The sequence below is a fragment of the Salvelinus sp. IW2-2015 genome, unplaced genomic scaffold, assembly GCF_002910315.2.
Source record: "Salvelinus sp. IW2-2015 unplaced genomic scaffold, ASM291031v2 Un_scaffold1082, whole genome shotgun sequence".
Lineage (NCBI taxonomy): Eukaryota > Metazoa > Chordata > Actinopteri > Salmoniformes > Salmonidae > Salvelinus > Salvelinus sp. IW2-2015.
The window spans coordinates 91,765-109,610 of NW_019942721.1; the positions used below are offsets into that span (position 1 = coordinate 91,765).

Genomic DNA, 17,846 nt, shown 5'->3' on the forward strand with positions numbered 1-17,846 from the left:
TGCTCTCTCTAATTCTCTCTCTCTCTCTCTCTCTCTCTCTCTCTCTCTCTCTCTCTCTCTCTCTCTCTCTNGTTATAATCTCCAACTGGCACAGCCAGAAGAGGACTAGCCACCCCTCATAGCCTGGTTCCTCTCTAGGTTTCTTCCTAGGTTCTGGCCTTTCTAGGGATTTTTTACCTAGCCACTGTGCTTCTACACCTGCATTGTTTGGGGTTTTAGGCTGGGTTTCTGTACAGCACTTTGAGATATCAGCTGATGTAAGAAGGGCTTTATAAATACATTTGATTTGATTTGATTTAGACATGCCAGGCTCATACAGCCCTTCGTCCCCTTTGGTAGAGTCCCTTCTGGGCAGACCGCTGTGTGGAGACCTGATCACAGACATGGAAGACACAAGGACTGAAGATATTTCTCAGTGGGATGACACACTCAGTGGGATGACACACTCAGCTTTGACCTGTACCCTGCGTATTACAGCACTGGCCCTGGGTCGGAGAATTCCATTGCTCTGGGTATGCATGTGTGTGTTTTTGTGTGGGCATGTTTGGCCTTTCTACCATGGTCACACAAACACGCAAATACACACACATATCCCTTACACTTCCTCAGGCCAGACAGACAGCTAGCCAGAATGGGAGGAAGGCAGGCAGGCAGACAGAGACACACATACATAACCTCTAATGTCCTACTCACATTCCTGAATGGACATAAAAATACACACGTCCTCTGTAATTTGAGTGAGATGAGCTGACCCAAATTCCTGAAGTCTCTATCGCAAAAAGTCTGCTATAGACTTATTATATGCAATACATCTGATGAATGAGGGCAGAGGAATTTTATCAGCGAAATATGCCACCACGCCCTCAAGGCTTGTGTCAAACAAAATGGTGTCAGGGAATTATTTGCAATTACACATAAACAAAGTAGGTAGCCTACTTAATGGCAGTTACAGTGTATATATGGCCTATTTCCTTACTCTTAGTTCTAGATATTGATTCTAAAAAGTGTGTACTGTTTGCTTCTGTTAACCACATTTAAAGGTACTATCTTTGTCTTTCTGACAGGGATTCTTGAGAAGGACCATCAGACTGAAGTTGGAATATGACAAGTGTGACCGACACTGTGAAATACAGAAGAAGAACTGCAACAAGTGCCAATACTGTCGCTTCCACAAGTGCCTTGCTGTGGGCATGTCCAACAATGGTAAGAACGTAGTCAGTCCCCGAGTGTCCCAGTATATAATAGTAGTATAATAGTATATAAAATAGCAGTGTAACAAAGCTTGCCTGACCACCCGAGAGGTGGGGCAAGTACTGGATTGAGCAGAGTAGCGTGACACTGCCACCACCTTTTTTGACCGGTATGGTCCAGCTTCAGAGGATAGGACACACCAAAACTCAACACAAAAATAGCAAACAATTATTTTTATTACTTACACAATTTCATAAGGCAGCGTGCATAAAATGCTAGGCGACCTACTAAATTCCTGCAGTCTCTGTAACCCAATCAGAAGGCACACAGGCTAGTAAGTGCGACAAATCCGCTAAAAAGTGACGCAACACACACACTAGTGAGGTATATGGTTAAGGAGAACTGAACATCCAAGGTCCTACTACTACTTCACTGCAAACTTGGCCTAGATCCAATGAAACACAATTGTACAAACATGAAAATTCACTGCACACAGGGGCATAATAGCCTACACACGGTCCAGAGATCCACACCTGATAATAAAGTCACAGAACCCCCCCACTTTGAAATACGCAGTCTGCAATCCCTGTATTGTTCGCCCCCACATAACCCATTTAACAAGACTAAGCCAACAAAAGAAGACCTAGACATAACATTGAACATTTAAATGTAACATTTAAAACACTTGGCTCTCCTAGCTGAGCATGGGGTCTGGGCGTGTGCACCACTGTTGGGCCGGTCTGAGTGGCAGACCGGCAGTGGATCTGTATTCAAGGGGCACTGAAAAAGCCCAAACCTGGACAAGAACAACAAATAGGCTATACCCGGATTCAGGTTGATCGCCGTAGGTTTCAGCCTGATTAATTACATAGAATAAAGAAGTGCACTACACTCGCGGCGCGCTCTGTTTACAAACACTGAGAAAGCTATGATGGAAAAATGTTATGTTTGTGCTCTTCTAATAACCAATTTCTGTGTTCATGCAAGTGACGAATCCTCACATTCAGTATCTGTAATTTGTCAGTACGCCCAGAACCTTGTTTTGAAAACAAAAGATATCTCAGTTTCAAGGTCTCAGCTTAGAGAGAAGAAGCCTTGTGCGTTACTGGTCTGTCACATCCATGAGACAGTATTGGTGTGTCATATGAATGAAGCAAACTTTAATGATGAATTAATTATGAATGATGAATAATCTAAATCATGCAAATATAACTTGTCTGCAGTATATAGGAGAACTAATGTGACTGCCCCGGTAGAGCTCCTGACAGACGTTCACTATGGTGCTTCAAGTTTGTTGGAACCTCTCCAGTTAACTGTTAATAAAGATTGATTCATTTAAGATTGACTTTTAGTGTCCCATGTGTAGAATTTCTACAATAAAGCTTAGCCAATTAATTTGCATGTCCAAAAGCACGCTACAAAGCAAGGGAGATGACTCACACTCCTAGCAACCCCAATATCTTATCTGGTTTTTCAAATTCACCTTCACTACCTGTCTTCGTTGCCGGCTTCCCTACCCAGCAGCGAATGGCAACTTCCCCCTGTTGAAGGGGTCTATAGACAATAGGCAAACAGGGCCAACAGAGCATAGTGCAGTGTTGCAATGTCGTTTTTTTTTTCACAAAAGGGGCAGCTCCTTGTAATATGCTCCGTCAAGCGACGCAGTTTTTTCCAGGGACATTTAGACCCGATGTATCATTCCTTAAGAAGACAGAAGGGCAGTATTGAGTGAGTTTCGCAACTGTCACGCCCTGACCATAGTTTGTTTTGTATGTTTCTATGTTTTGTTTGGTCAGGGTGTGATATGAGTGGGTATTCTATGTTGTATGTCTAGTTTGTCTATTTCTATGTGTTTGGCCTGATATSGTTCTCAATCAGAGGCAGGTGTTTCTCGTTGTCTCTGATTGGGAGCCATATTTAGGTAGCCTGTTTTGTATTGTGGGTTGTGGGTGATTGTTCCTGTTACTGTGTTTCTGTGTTCACGTTACGGGACTGTTTCGTCGTCGTTTGTTTGTTGGTTTTTGTTATAGTATTCTATTAAAATGAATACTCACCACGCTGCATCTTGGTCCTCCTCTCTTTCGCCTAACGACGAGCGTTACAGCAACGTCTGTCCCGCCCCTGTGTCTACATCTGTAACGATCGTCGTATGAAGGAGTGGACCAAAACGCAGCGTGGTAAGTGTTCATGGTAAATGTATTAATCAAAACACTCAAACAAAATAACAAAGACGGAAAACCGAAACAGTCCTGTCAGGTGCAGACACTAAACAGAAAACAACTACCCACATAACCCAAACGAAAAAGGACAACTTATATATGATCCCCAATCAGAGACAACGATAGAAAGCTCCCTTTGATTGGGAACCACACCAACATAGAAATAAAGAAACTAGAATGCCCACCCTAGTCACAACATCACATATTTTCCAGCATCCCTTCTGGTATAAACACTGAAGAGATGGACGTTCAGCTACTTCCCCTTTTACTACTTGCAAGCTACCTTTTTTCCACTTTTTATTTTCAGATTTGCTAAACGCAATTATGTCTATGTCCAGTTTGGAGGAGTGTCTGTGCGAGCTGGTGAGACAATACGAGAACCTTTAAAACGCTTCGATGCGGTTGTATATGGACAATCAAGCAAATGTCAACAGTTGGAGGGAGATATCACAAAATTTGAACACCGATACTGATATCAAAGAAACATGGAGAAAGATTCGGGACCGGTATGTTCACAATATGAAAAGGGTGAAGGAGACGAGGTGTCGAGCTGCCACTGGTGTGTGTCTCACCGATTGTCAGACACCGATTGGCTTCGTGTTCATGTAAAACATCGTCAGCAGACACCAACATGCAGCCGAGTCCTTTTGTACAYTTAGTGTGTTTGTGGTCTTGTGTTTAGCAGACCTAGTTAGATCATTTGAAATCAGCTGTTTTCTGGATAGGAGAATGTGTGAGMGGGAAATATTCAGTGCCTGGMTTATCATAATGATAGCAGGGCTAGTTCAAACATCAGAAAACAGACATTGTGCTGTGTGTGTGTGTTAATTAGATTGAGAAGTTTATGAAATCAGTTATTTTGGGTAAACATTTTAACTCAGAGGAGCCCATGGAGATATTTATAGATTGCTTGCATTGTAGTCTAATGTATTCGCGATCTGCTTGTAGGTGTTGGAGGGGGGAAGGGTTGGACAGTCCAGAGATTGAGCTGAGCCCTGAGGGCCCATTCCCGGCCACTCTCACCAACACCCAACCCACTGTCTCTCTGCCCTGCAACTCCATCAACCTCCACCCCATCTCCCCGACCCAGCTCCAATGGCTGGAAGAGGAAGACAGCTGAGAATCCTTTGGACACTGACATTACGCAGCGGGTGGATGACTTAAAGAAACGTCAGCAGGAGTTACAGAAACAGCATCAGTGTCCAGCAAAGGCCGTCTACAACGTCATGATACCATGATACTATTCCTGCTGATCAACGTCTCCCGTTTATCTCACCCCAAAAACTCTTGTGTGCTTTTGCTTTTTTTTTATTTTATTTTTTTTATATATATTAGGGGGGTGAGTAATTTACAGAGTTTTTTTGTGCATGTTTTTTATACTTATTTCCTCATTCTCATYTTAATGGTGTTTACTTAGTTATTTCTCTTATTTCCCCTTTCATCACACTTTTCACCTGTGTACTACATTGTTTTACATTGCACTTGTGGCAGAAAATATTACTGTTTTGAATCAGTCACTCAGTAAACTTCTACTGCTTTGTACATGATTGTAGATCATTCTACCTCATTGTAGATGAAGATAATGTCTCGAGGTTCTAGCCTTATTGTCTACAGCTGGACAGATACTCACCCATTTGCTATAGCAAGACAGTTCTCATTGAAAGGCCACTACACAACACAAGGTTAGTTAAATGTCTTGAGGGTCTAGCCTCCCAAAAAATATGAAAAACTAAGGATTAAGTAATTGTCATTATAGTACTCTTTATTGTGATTTGTAAAATGTGAATAAGAAAAAGAGCAAAACCAAGTGTGTAGCTCACAACATGACACAAACAGTCATCCACCAGGAGAAGAGAACGTATTTCTGCACATATTTTCCAAGCCACACTCCAACATTTACTGTAGGGTGCCACGCGTGATAGCAGCATCCTGGAAAGCCACTTGACCTTCTGGTGTGAGGAAGTAGTCCTTGAGGTTGTTGTGCACGTCTATGGCAACTCTGGTTGCCCTGTCTGACGACATGTTTCTTGGGTCCACGAAGCTGGTGTCCCCATATACCACCTGTCTCCACTCTCCTGGAAGCAGGTGGATGTGGAGTGGTCAATAAACATGGGGTGGATGTACCGTGTTGATGAATCTGTGTTGTCAATGTCTGTGGTGCAAAGGTAGTTGTGGAAGGCCACGTAGGCCTTCACAATGGTCTCAGCTTTCTCTGGGGCAACCTCAGGGGCTCGTTCCAGGATCCTCCATCTTGCAGCAAGGATCCCAAAGCAGTTCTCTGAAATTCTTCTGGCTCTTGAGTGACGATATTTGTAGATATTCATGGCATCAAGATGGCCAAAAAATAAGTGTTTCCATTAGTATTGAACAGGAACATGTAGGCTATCAAATGTATACTGTAACAACTGTGTAGCCTGTGCTTTAGACATAGACCCCCATCCTGTTATTGGGAAATAACTTTTATGTGAGGCATGTCATTACAACGTCTGTAGCGGCATAATATTCACATCATATGTATATAGCGTATGGTGGGTCGGTACCTTGCAACGCAGACTGCCATCAGGACCATTTGAGGAAAAGCCCTTGTAGGTGTAGTATTCGTCTGCCGAATCTCGGATCCGAACGGATAATTCCAACGATCCCCAAAATCTCTGGCGATTTCTGCCCATTTTGCCACGGAGGGATAAGCAACAAAACCCTCCTTCAGGACATGCCAGATGGCTTGGCACACTTCCATGACGATTGCACATACTGTTGAGATTCCTAGCATATAAATTATAACCCGACTTGGCTGTGTGCAGCCACTCGCCAAAAACCGAAGGATCACACAGGCTTTCTGCAGCACTTATGGGCCAGCTGTGAGTTCTCTCGTGCTCTCGAGATGTGAGGGGCAAGCCGCTGAAACAAGTCGTCATATCTGGCATCCGACATCCGAAAGTGTTGAACATGTCTTTCCTTGTTAATGCTTCACATAGGTTGGACAATTTTCACTGTCTTTTTTTTCTTCTTCTCCAGAGTAGTAATAGCAGTTCAAGCTCCAGAAATTGCAATTAAAAAAGAAACATGTTTGCTTCTGTGGCTAAAAAGTKATGTTGTAAAGCATAGAACATCAGACTAGCCTGACATGTAGCTAGCATTTGTAAACAGGCATATACAGTTGGAGTCAGAAGTTTACATACACTTAGGTTGGAGTCATTAAAACTCATTTTTCAACCACTCCACAAATTTCTTGTTAACAAACTATAGTTTTGGCAAGTCAGTTAGCACATCTACTTTGTGCATGACACAAGTACTTTTTCCCACAATTGTTTACAGACAGATTATTTCACTTATAATTCACTGTATCACAATTCCAGTGGGTCAGAAGTTTACATACACCCAGTTGACTGTGCCTTTAAACAGCTTGGAAAATTCCAGAAAATGATGTCATGGCTTTAGAAGCTTCTGATAGGCTAATTAACATAATTTGAGTCAATTGGAGGTGTACCTGTGGATGTATTTCAAGGCCTACCTTCAAACTCAGTGCCTCTTTGCTTGACATCATGGAAAAATCTAAAGAAATCAGCCAATACCTCAGAAAATGGGACCACGCAGCCGTCATACCGCTCAGGAAGGAGACGTGTTCTGTTTCCTAGAGATGAACGTACTTTGGTGCAAAAATTGTAGACCTCCACAAGTCTGGTTCATCCTTGGGAGCAATTTCCAAATGACTGAAGGTACCACGTTCATCTGTACAAACAATAGTATGCAAGTGTAAACACCATGGGACCACGCAGCCATCATACCGCTCAGGAAGGAGATGCGTTCTGTCTCCTAGAGATGAACGTACTTTGGTGCGAAAAGTGCAAATCAATCCCAGAACAACAGCAAAGGACCTCGTGAAGATGCTGGAGGAAACAGGTACAAAAGTATCTACATCCACAGTAAAACGAGTCCTATATCGACATAACCTGAAAGGCCCCTCAGCAAGGAAAAAAACGCCATAAAAAAGCCAGACTATGGTTTGCAACTGCAATGGGGACAAAGATCGTACTTTTTGGAGAAATGTCCTCTGGTCTGATGAAACAAAAATAGAATGGCCATCTTTACATTTGGAGGAAAAAGGGGGTGGCTTGCAAGCCGAAGAACACCATCCCAACCGTGAAGCACGGGGTGGCAGCTGTTTTGGTGGTGCTTTGCTGCAGGAGGGACTGGTGCACMTCACAAAATAGATGGCATCATGAGAAATGAAAATGATGTGGATATATTGATGCAACATCTCAGTCAGGAAGTTAAAGCTTGGTTGCAGATGGGTCTTCCAAATGGACAATGACCCCAAGCATACTTCCAAAGTTGTGGAAAAATGGCTTAAGGACAACAAAGTCAAGGTATTGGAGTGGCCATCACAAAGCCCTGACCTCAACCCTATAGAAAATATGTGGGCAGAACTGAAAAAGCGTGTGTGAGCAAGAAGTACTACAAACCTGACTCACTTACACCAGCTCTGTCAGGAGGAATGGGACAAAATTCACCCAACTATTGTGGGAAGCTTGTGGAAGGCTACCGAAACGTTTGACTCAAGTTAAACAATTTAAAGGCAATGCTACCAAATACTAATTGAGTGTATGTAAACTTCTGACCCACTGGGAATGTGATGAAAGAAATAAAAGCTAAAATAAATAATTCTCTCTACCATTATTCTGACATTTCACATTCTTAAAATAAAGTGGTAATCCTAACTAAAACAAGGAATTTTTATTAGGATTAAATGTCAGGAATTGTGAAAAACTGAGTTTAAATGTATTTGGCTAAGGTGTCAGGTTTTGGCCAAGACTGTTCGGGTTTTGGTCACTAGATGTCCCCATTGCACCTTTTTTGTACCTTTTGTTTTTCTTGCTCTAATTATTGTTTGCACCTGTAGGTCATTCCCTTGTTAGTATTTAAACCCTGTGTGTTCCTCAGTTCCTGGCTCAGTGTTTGTAAGTTAGCACCCAGCCCCAGCCCAAGCCTTGTTTTATTCAGATGTTTCTCTTGTTGGATTTTCCAGAGGTTCTCTGGTTTAGTTCTTGTGTATTATTTGAGTAGTCTTTTGAGGTTTGTTTTTCCCTGCTGTTTTTTCACCACTTTGTGGAGTTTCTTTTGTATTTTGGAGGATTTCCATTTTGTGCCTTTTGGCTTTATTTTTGGACATWGTGGATTTAGTTTCTTTGCCTGAAGATTTTGTTCTTTAATTAAACCACCATCTCTAGTACTGCTGTGTCTGCCTCATCTTCTGGGTTCTGACGATTATTAGTGACTGTTTCTCGCACCGGGTCCTGACATAAGGTGTATGTAAACTTCCGACTTCAACTGTAACACCGGATACGGAAGTTCAAATGTCATCGCTAGTTAGAGTCAAAAAGAGTGCCRCAGCTCCTCTTGCTTGGTAAGTTTTTCTGGTTTCCCAAGCCCCCTAGTGTATATACAGTGCCCTGCAAAAGTATTCATCTCTCTTGGCATTTTTCCTATTTTGTTGCATTACAACCTGTAATTTAAATTGATTTTTATTTAGATTTCATGTAAGTGACATACACAACATAGTCCAAATTGGTGAAGTGAAATGAAAAMAATTACTTGTTTAAAAAAATTCTATCAAATAAAATCCTGAAAAGTGGCGCGTGCATATGTATTCACTGCCTTTGCTATGAAGCCCCAAAATAAGATCTGGTGCAACCAATTACCTTCAGAAGTCCCATTATTATTTAAATAAAGTCCACCTGTGTGCAATATAAGTGTCACATGATCTGTCACATGATCTCAGTATATATAAACCTGTTCTGAAAGGCCCCAGAGTCTGCAACACCACTAAGCAAGGGGCACCACCAAGCAAGCGMCACCATGAAGACCAAGMAGCTCTCCAAAAAGGTCAGGTACAAAGTTGTGTAGAAGTACAGATCAGGGTTGGGTTATAAAAAAATATCCGAAACTTTGAACATCCCACGGAGCACCATTAAATCCATTATTAAAAAATGGAAAGAATATGGCACCACAACAACCCTGCCAAGAGAGGGCCGCCCACCAAAACTCATGGACCAGGCAAGGAGGGCATTAATCAGAGAGGCAACAAAGAGACCAAAGATAATCCTGATGGAGCTGCAAAGCTCCACAGCGGAGATTGGAATAGCTGTCCATAGGACAACTTTAAGCCGTACACTCCACAGAGCTGGGCTTTACGGAAGACTGTCCAGAAAAAAGCCATTGCTTAAAGAAAAATATAAGCAAACATGTTTGGTGTTTGCCAAAAGGGATGTGGGAGACTCCCAGAATATATGGAAGAAGATACTCTGGTCAGATGAGACTAAAATTGAGCTTTTTGGCCAGCAAGGAAACCGCTATGTCTGGCACAAACCCAACACCTCTAATCACTCCGAGAACACCATCCCCACAGTGAAGCATGGTGGTGGCAGCATCATGCTGTGGGGATGTTTTTCATCGGCAGGGACTGGGAAACTGGTCAGAATTGAAAGAATGATGGATGACGCTAAATACAGAGAAATTCTTGAGGGAAACCTGTTTCAGTCTTCCAGAGATTTGAGACTGGGATGGAGGTTCACCTTCCAGCAGGACAATGACCCTAAGCATACTGCTAAAGCAACACTCAAGTGGTTTAAGGGGAAACATTTAAATGTCTTAGAATGGCCTAGTCAAAGCCCAGACCTTAATCCAATTGAAAAGCTGTGGTATGACTTAAAGATTGCTGTACACCAGCGGAACCTATCCAACTTGAAGGAGCTGGAGCAGTTTTGTCTTGAAGAATGGGGGGGGTGAATGGTTATGCATGCTCAAGTTTTCTGTTTTTTTGTCTTATTGCTTGTTTGTTTCACAAGAAAAAAATATTTAGCATCTTCAAAGTTTTAGGCATGTTGTGTGAATCAAATGATACAAACCCCCAAAAAATCAATTTTAATTGCAGGTTGTAAGGCAATAAAATAGGAAAAATGCCAAGGGGATGAATACTTTCGCAAGCCACTGTACACTACACAAGGTGGACTTCCTCTCGGGGTTTAACGCAACGAAAACAGTCCACTGCCCCAAACAAACAACTCCACCCACGAACATTCGTTACCGGTGTAGACCCATTAATTAAGGTGAGTGCAATGAGGATACTTGCAAAAGCTACAAGCCAAATGTTCATCCAAGCACAGCTCCCCCTCCAAGACCTGCCTGCACTCTCCGCTCCACCTTATTTCAGTTTCAGAGCCCCGGGCAGCGTCTTGCAAGCAGGCATAGTTGCGAGCAATTACTTCATGATTTAGTGACATCCTCCCTTACAAACTGTCCCACAGCTTCACCACAGTATGTAGAAAGCAAAATATATTTTATCACAAGGATTGAAAATAATACATGTTAGCGCTACACAGTGGAAACCAATCCTATGTTGGGCTACGGACTATAGAAAAAACAAGAGCTATGTCCCAAAGGATACCCTTTTCCCTTTGGACCCTGGTCAAAAGTATTGCACTACACAGGAAATAAGGTTCCAGTTGGGACACAACCAATAACAAGGGAAATAGTTKAACTGTAAGACAGTCTCGCATCCCCTCTTCTTATCTCAAGAATGCATCTATGATATAACTATAAAAGCTATCTCGATGTCAATACATCTTTGTCTCAGGAGGGAGGGAGAAAGGAAGTTGTTATTGACTCCAGAGCTTGTCGTATATGTGTGTTTACATTTACTCAACAATTTTTGTTACTCTTTTGTAAACGTACTGTATGACCTTGTGGACGTGGAGATAGCACAGGACCACCACACACTCACATGCGCTCACACACACACGCACACACACACACACACACACACAGTGAGTTATCTACAATAGCTTTGTAGAGGTCGGGGGTTCAATGAGGTCAAAGCCACTTCTCAACGTGGGGCTGTTATAGAGCAGCCACAGACAAGTGCGGCAAACTCAATGACATGTGTACAGTACTAGTCAAAAGTTTGGACACACCTACTCATTCCAGGGTTTTTCTTTATTTGTACTATTTTCTACTTTGTAGAATAATAGTGAAGACATCAAAACTATGAAATAATACATATGGAATCCTGTAGTAACCAAAAAAGTGTTAAACAAATCAAAATATAATTTATATTTGAGATTCTTCAAAGTAGCCACTCTTTGCCTTSATGACAGCTTTGCACACTCTTGGCATTCTCTCAACCATGAGGTAGTCACCTGGAATACATTTCAATTAACAGGTGTGCCTTGTTATAAGTTAATTTGTGGAACGTCTGTTACATCTGCTCCTGACACGCCCTCTACTTCTCATCCTGTGTCTGCCTAACCTGCCACCACTCCCCCAGTGCTTTCTCCCTCTTCCTCTCTGTGTGTGTGTGTGATTGTGTGGGCGGAGACAGGTGTTCTGGAGGCAGAGCTGATCCCCACCAGTTGCAACCTGTTCCATAATCAAGACCTCTACAAATACTCAGCCCTGCCACTTCCATGCTGCCAGATCGTAACRTCTGCTCAGTCAGTCTGTCGTTTTTAGCCGGTTGTTCCTGCTAAGATCCTATTTTCGTGTTATGCCTGTTTTCCCTTGCCTGATGCTGTTTTCCTCTCCGCTACAGTTCTGCCCGCTCTGACTTTGGCCCATCTCCAGTCCCACGTCTCATCAATCCTGCTACTCTGTCCTGGACCCCCCACTCCACTGCGTCCTGGGATTCTTCTCTGGACCTGTTAACCCAGTCCCAACTCCCCTCGCTCCAGCCTCAGCCTCAGCCTCCACACCTGGCTTCCTGTAACCCGCCGAGCTTCCCCTGGCCCGCACCCCATCTTCCCCCTGTGTTTCAATAAATACCTTGGTTACCTCATGCCAGTCTCCTCGTCTGAGTCTGCTCTTGGGTTCCCCTGTTCCTCTCCGCATGACAATTTCTTTCCTTCTTAATGTGTTTGAGCCAATCAGTTGTGTTGTGACAACGTAGGGGTGGTATACAGAAGATTGCCCTATTTGGTAAAAGACCAAGTCCATATTATGGCAAGAACAGCTCAAATAAGCAAAGAGAAACGACAGTCCATCAATACTTTAAGATATGAAGGTCAGTCAATCCGAAACATTTCAAGAACTTTGAAAGTTTCTTCAAGTGCAGCAAAAACCATCAAGCATTATGATGAAACTGGCTCTCATGAGGACCGCCACAGGAATGGAAGACCCAGAGTTACCTCTGCTGCAGAGGATAAGTTCATTACAGTTACCAGCCTCAGAAATTGCAGTTCAAGTAACAGACACATCTCAACATCAACTGTTCAGAGGAGACTGTGTGAATCATGCCTTCATGGTTGAATTGAGTAGTTGTGTCCAAACTTTTGACTGTTACTGTATGTGTGCATCTATCTGGTCTACCCCACAGCTATCCGGTTTGGTTGGATGCCTCAGTCAGAAGGGGGAGAGAGAGGCGGGAGGAGACCTCAGGCAGGTGGACCACAAGACCCTGGTCAGACAGATCCATAAAGCCTACATGAAGAACTTCAACATGAACAAGGCTAAAGCACGAGATCTGCACACCGGTGAGTGGGAGAATTTCATTACTTTGCTTTAATGAAAACCACACTGTAAAAAAAATCCAGTTTTTACTTTCAGCCAGTTACCTGTAAGTTACTGTAAAACAGGAAAAACATGGTACCGTATTTATGGTATGCAATACTGTTACTCTAATTTATTTAAAGTACCAATAATGCTACTGCAATCATTTTACGGTAACATATTCTTACTGTAAAGCGACATTTGCATATTTCCCGGAGTGCCTTTTGAATGAATTGTAGAGTTAACACGACTGTATTTGTTAGAGACAGAGACGTGGTTGTTGCATTCATCCATGTTCAGTCCTGTGGCCTTCACCAAGTGAGATCGTAAGCGAATATGTCAAATTATTCCGAACTACGAAACATGAATATTTATAAAGTCATCCCCACACTTATTGTTTTCACCTAGTGCACATGTCCAACTCATTCCACAGAGGGCCACGTGTCTGCAGCTTTTCACTCCACCCTTGTACTTGAGTGATGACTTAAGGTCACTAATTMATAAGGAATTCCCCTCACCTGGTTGCCTAGGACTTTAATGAAAGAAAATAACAAAAACCTGCAGCCCTCCATCCAATGAGTTTGACACCCTTGAGTTAAGCCATTTAAACTGGAACAACCATTTCAGTAACGGGTTCAAAAAAGCTAACTCATTGGATTAGTTTAGAAACATGTATATTATTAAGATATGATTTATCTTTGTGTAGCATAAGATTAATCAATCAATGTACATGCAAAAATACAGATATTAAAAACTAAAAATTCAACCTGCAGTAGAGCATGCTGGGAAATGTGATAACGATTACAGTTATTTTACAGGAATTTACAGGTAACTGGCTGCCAGTAAGTTACCGTAAACAAAACTGTTTTATGTTATCAATGCCTCTACTGTAATCCATTGACGGTACKATTACAGGTACTGTAATCTATTGTAAGGGTAGGGGAGAGTGAGAGTTGTTTGAAATCAGGCTAAGTGTAATTTGCTTAATTTCCACAAGGGGCCTGAGTTGTACATATAGCTTCTATTTTGTGTGTGCTTGGTTTACAAAGTTATTTATTTGAATGATGTGCCTTTCTAATTGTATATTTTTTCTTTATTATAAAACAGCACGGCCACAAAGAAAGCAATGTATATAAAATAACAAAACAGATACCAATTAACTAAGACTAAAATATTAAATGTATATAATAATATTTAGCAAAAATGTTTTTCTCGCTTGCTCCAGAGGATGAGCTTTGATTTTGTTGCCCGTGTGCTTTTTGTGCGGCATTCTTTTTGATTGGTAAGTGAACTGCTACTGTGTTTTACACAATATTTCCTGACCGTGAATTCTTTTCCACAATGGAATTTACAGTAATCTACTGTATTCAGTATATACAATATGTTACTGTTGATTATACAGTAATTTACTGTGACAATAAAAATGTTTTACAGTGTACTCCTAGTCATTGACTGCTCACTGGCGCCCCTCTCTGTCAGCTTATATCATGCATAACATTTAGGACACGTTTACCAGACCCAGAGTAAGCCAAGTTGGGCTAAAACACACTGTCAGTGAAGATTTTTTATTGAGAATGATTTTTAATCACGGACTAGGTTTAATCTGGACCCAGGAAACCGGTCCAGAATGTGTAATATACTATACATTACGTAACTATGCTTATWAAACTGTATTATGTACAAACTGGGTTGGTCTTTCTCCCTTCTTTCCGGCAGCCTTTTGTCATCCACGACATGGAGACAGTCCAGCTGGCTGAGCAGATGGTGATGGCCAAGCTGGTAGGTGGAGGAGGAGGTGGTGTCGGCCCAGATGGAGCAGGGTCTGGGCCCGAGGAACTCCAGGAGAGGGAGGCAGAGGCCAGGCTGTTCCACTGCACCCAATGCTTCTCTGTGGAGACTGTGACAGAGCTCACAGAATTTGCCAAGTCCGTACCAGGCTTCCAGTGCCTGGACCTGAATGACCAAATGGGTGACCAGTTTTAGGATTTTGTAAAACTTTATGTATGTGCAATGTGTGGTTCATGTTATGTTGTGTATATTGTATCATATTCCTTGTGAAATGTCTGTTGTTGTTTTATGGATGAGTCTTCTGCAAAAAAAAATCCACCTGAGAATAGTTTTCTACTACTTATACTAATATAATCTACATTTTCTTCCTGAATTAATTGAAGTTAACTGGCTTGACTGACCCCCATACTCTGCAGGTGACTGTTGAAGTAAGGGGTGTATGAGGCCTCCTGGCCTCCTGTATGAACAAAGATGGCCTCCATGTGGTGAGCGGAGAAGGGTTCATTACCCGGGAGTTCCTCAAGAGTTTACAGTGGCCCTTCAGCGACATGACGGCGCCCAAGTTCCAGTTCGCCATGAGGTTTAACTCCTTAGAGTTGGACGACAGTGACCTTGTGCTGTTCTAGGCCACTATCCTCTGCTGTGGAGGTAAAAGACAAAACACAGACCCTTTTGACTATGGTGCAGCTATGACGGATGAACAGCCAGCCCAGTGCAGTACACTGTAAAAAATTGTCTTTGGATCAAACCAAAAAAATGCTTCAACTGGTTACAATTTAAATGAGTTTGGTTATTGAAAATATATTTCACAGTGGATCAGATGGTACAATGATTCTCTGCACTATACATTGCTTGTTTAGAATTTTAGCAACCAGGAAATGGCGGAGCAATTTCTGCATATTTCACCTTTAAACCTAATAAATAACAAATACAAACTAATATTTATTGTAAATAAAACCCATTTTTTATCTTGTTCCAATGCTATTTTTCCCTTTTTTCCCCCACAATATTGTAGCCAAATGGTACATTTTTAACAATGGAAGTCTTAAACAGGCTTCTACATACCACATACAATTATGCAAGTATTATAAATTCAATGCAGGCAGTGTACCAGCCAGTAAATCTTATATTGTGAATACAACAGCACAGATAAACCTTGAATGACATCCATTCTTAAGGGTGGCTATAAATATTTGTTTTTAAAGTCAAGCCTCAATTAAGCCACGGCTTCCTCTTCTCATAGGTTGACACCACTTGAAAGCGATTTAAGAACTTTCATTAAATTCAAAACACCACATTGATCTATCAAATTCACTGTTTGACTTCCAAAATACTGAATAGGTTTATCAAACCAAAGATTATGCCAATCACACCAGATGAACACCAGCATTCCAATTTGATGGTGTATCACATGTACTTATACAAGTAAAGATGCTAGAGATCACACTTAAGGGAGAAATACAGTACACCATATTCCCTAGAATGACATTCACAATTACAATTTAACCTGTCTAGAACCTCTCGCCAACAGCCAATGAAATTGTAGGGTGCCAAATACAAATCAACAGAAATCTCARAAATCAAATTTCTCAAACATACAAGTATTAGGCACCATTTTAAAGATACAATTCTCGTTAATCCAGCCACAGTGTCTGATTTAAAAAATGCTTTACAGCGAAAGCTCCACAAACGATTATGTTAGGTCACCAACAAGTCACAGAAAAACKCAGCCATTTTCCCCGCCAAAGAGATGAGTCACAAAAAGCACAAATAGAGATAAAATGAATCACTAACCTTTGATGATCTTCATCAGATAACACTCATAGGACTTCATGTTACACAATACATGTATGTTTTGTTCGATAAAGTGCATATTTATATCCAAAAATCTCATTTTACATTGGTGTGTTATGTTCAGTAGTTCAAAAACATGCTATGATTTTGCAGAGAGCCACATGAATTCACAGAAATTGATTTTGTTGTCATGGAGGACTGATTGGGCTCATTGATTCGAGTTGAAAAATAAATGCTGCGCTCATGGAATGGCATGCTTTGAGCACTACTGAAAAGTGCTATTTACATGTGAAAAATGAATGCCATATGCTGCATTTGCTATAGGCCTATTGTTTACCTTTTTGTTGGTGACACTTTGATATCTTGATAATATGCAGCTCTTTAAAGGGCAAATCCACAGATGAAACATTAACAAAATGGACACCCCGCCTCTGTTTTGGTAAAAAGCTGAGGGATGCGCCTGGAGTAATGTAACCACTCTCAGATTAATAGACAGAGCTATGGATGCAAAGACTGACCATCCATGATATCACAGTTATTGTTTTAACTATGTTATGAGGCTATAGAGAGTTTGTTTACATTTACAATGTTTACAAACATTGGAGTAAAACAAGCTTATATTTTGGGTTCTCATGGAGTGTGACAGTTGAACTAAGCTCATGAGGCATTTATAAGTTATATTCTTCAAGAATCAATGGATTCCCTGTGAAGCTGGTTGAGAGAGTAGCAAAGGGTAGCTACTTTGAAGAATCTCAAATATACAATATATTTTGATTTGTTTAACACTTTRTTGGTTACCATATTATTCCATATGTGTTATTTCATTGTTTTGATGTCTTCACTATTTTTAACCCTGGAATGAGTAGGTATGTCCAAACTTTTGACTGGTATTGAATATATATTTAAGTCCAAAAATGGATGTAGCAACTACAGATTGCCCCTTTAAGTCCATCAAAAATGTACAAGCTTGAGCATGTGCCAATTAGGTGTATGGATTTTTTTTTATATCAGCATGATTTAGATTGAGCAATAAAAGCCCTTTTATTCCATGGGCTTGGATTAAGCAGCTGTTGCAAGAGCACATTTTTCACTGGCTAACCACTGGATTCAAAAACAATAATTGATAGGCAGCTTAAACTTCTTGAATTCAACTATTATTGGGTTCAAATACACATTTAGATTTGTGAACAGCCATTCACAACAACCACAATCCGTAAGGCGCAAATAGCTAAATGAGAGAGCAGCAGTGTGATTCACATCAGTGCGCTGTAGATATCACTGTTATGTAGATATCAATACCAAGTGATATCCGTA

General features: G+C 41.3%; 1 pseudogene; it reads left to right on the forward strand.

Moving 5' to 3' along the window:
* Nucleotides 1-302: 302 nt before the first annotated feature.
* LOC112069695 (peroxisome proliferator-activated receptor alpha-like) lies at nucleotides 303-15,466 on the forward strand (annotated as a pseudogene).
* The last annotated feature ends 2,380 nt before the right edge of the window (nucleotides 15,467-17,846 follow it).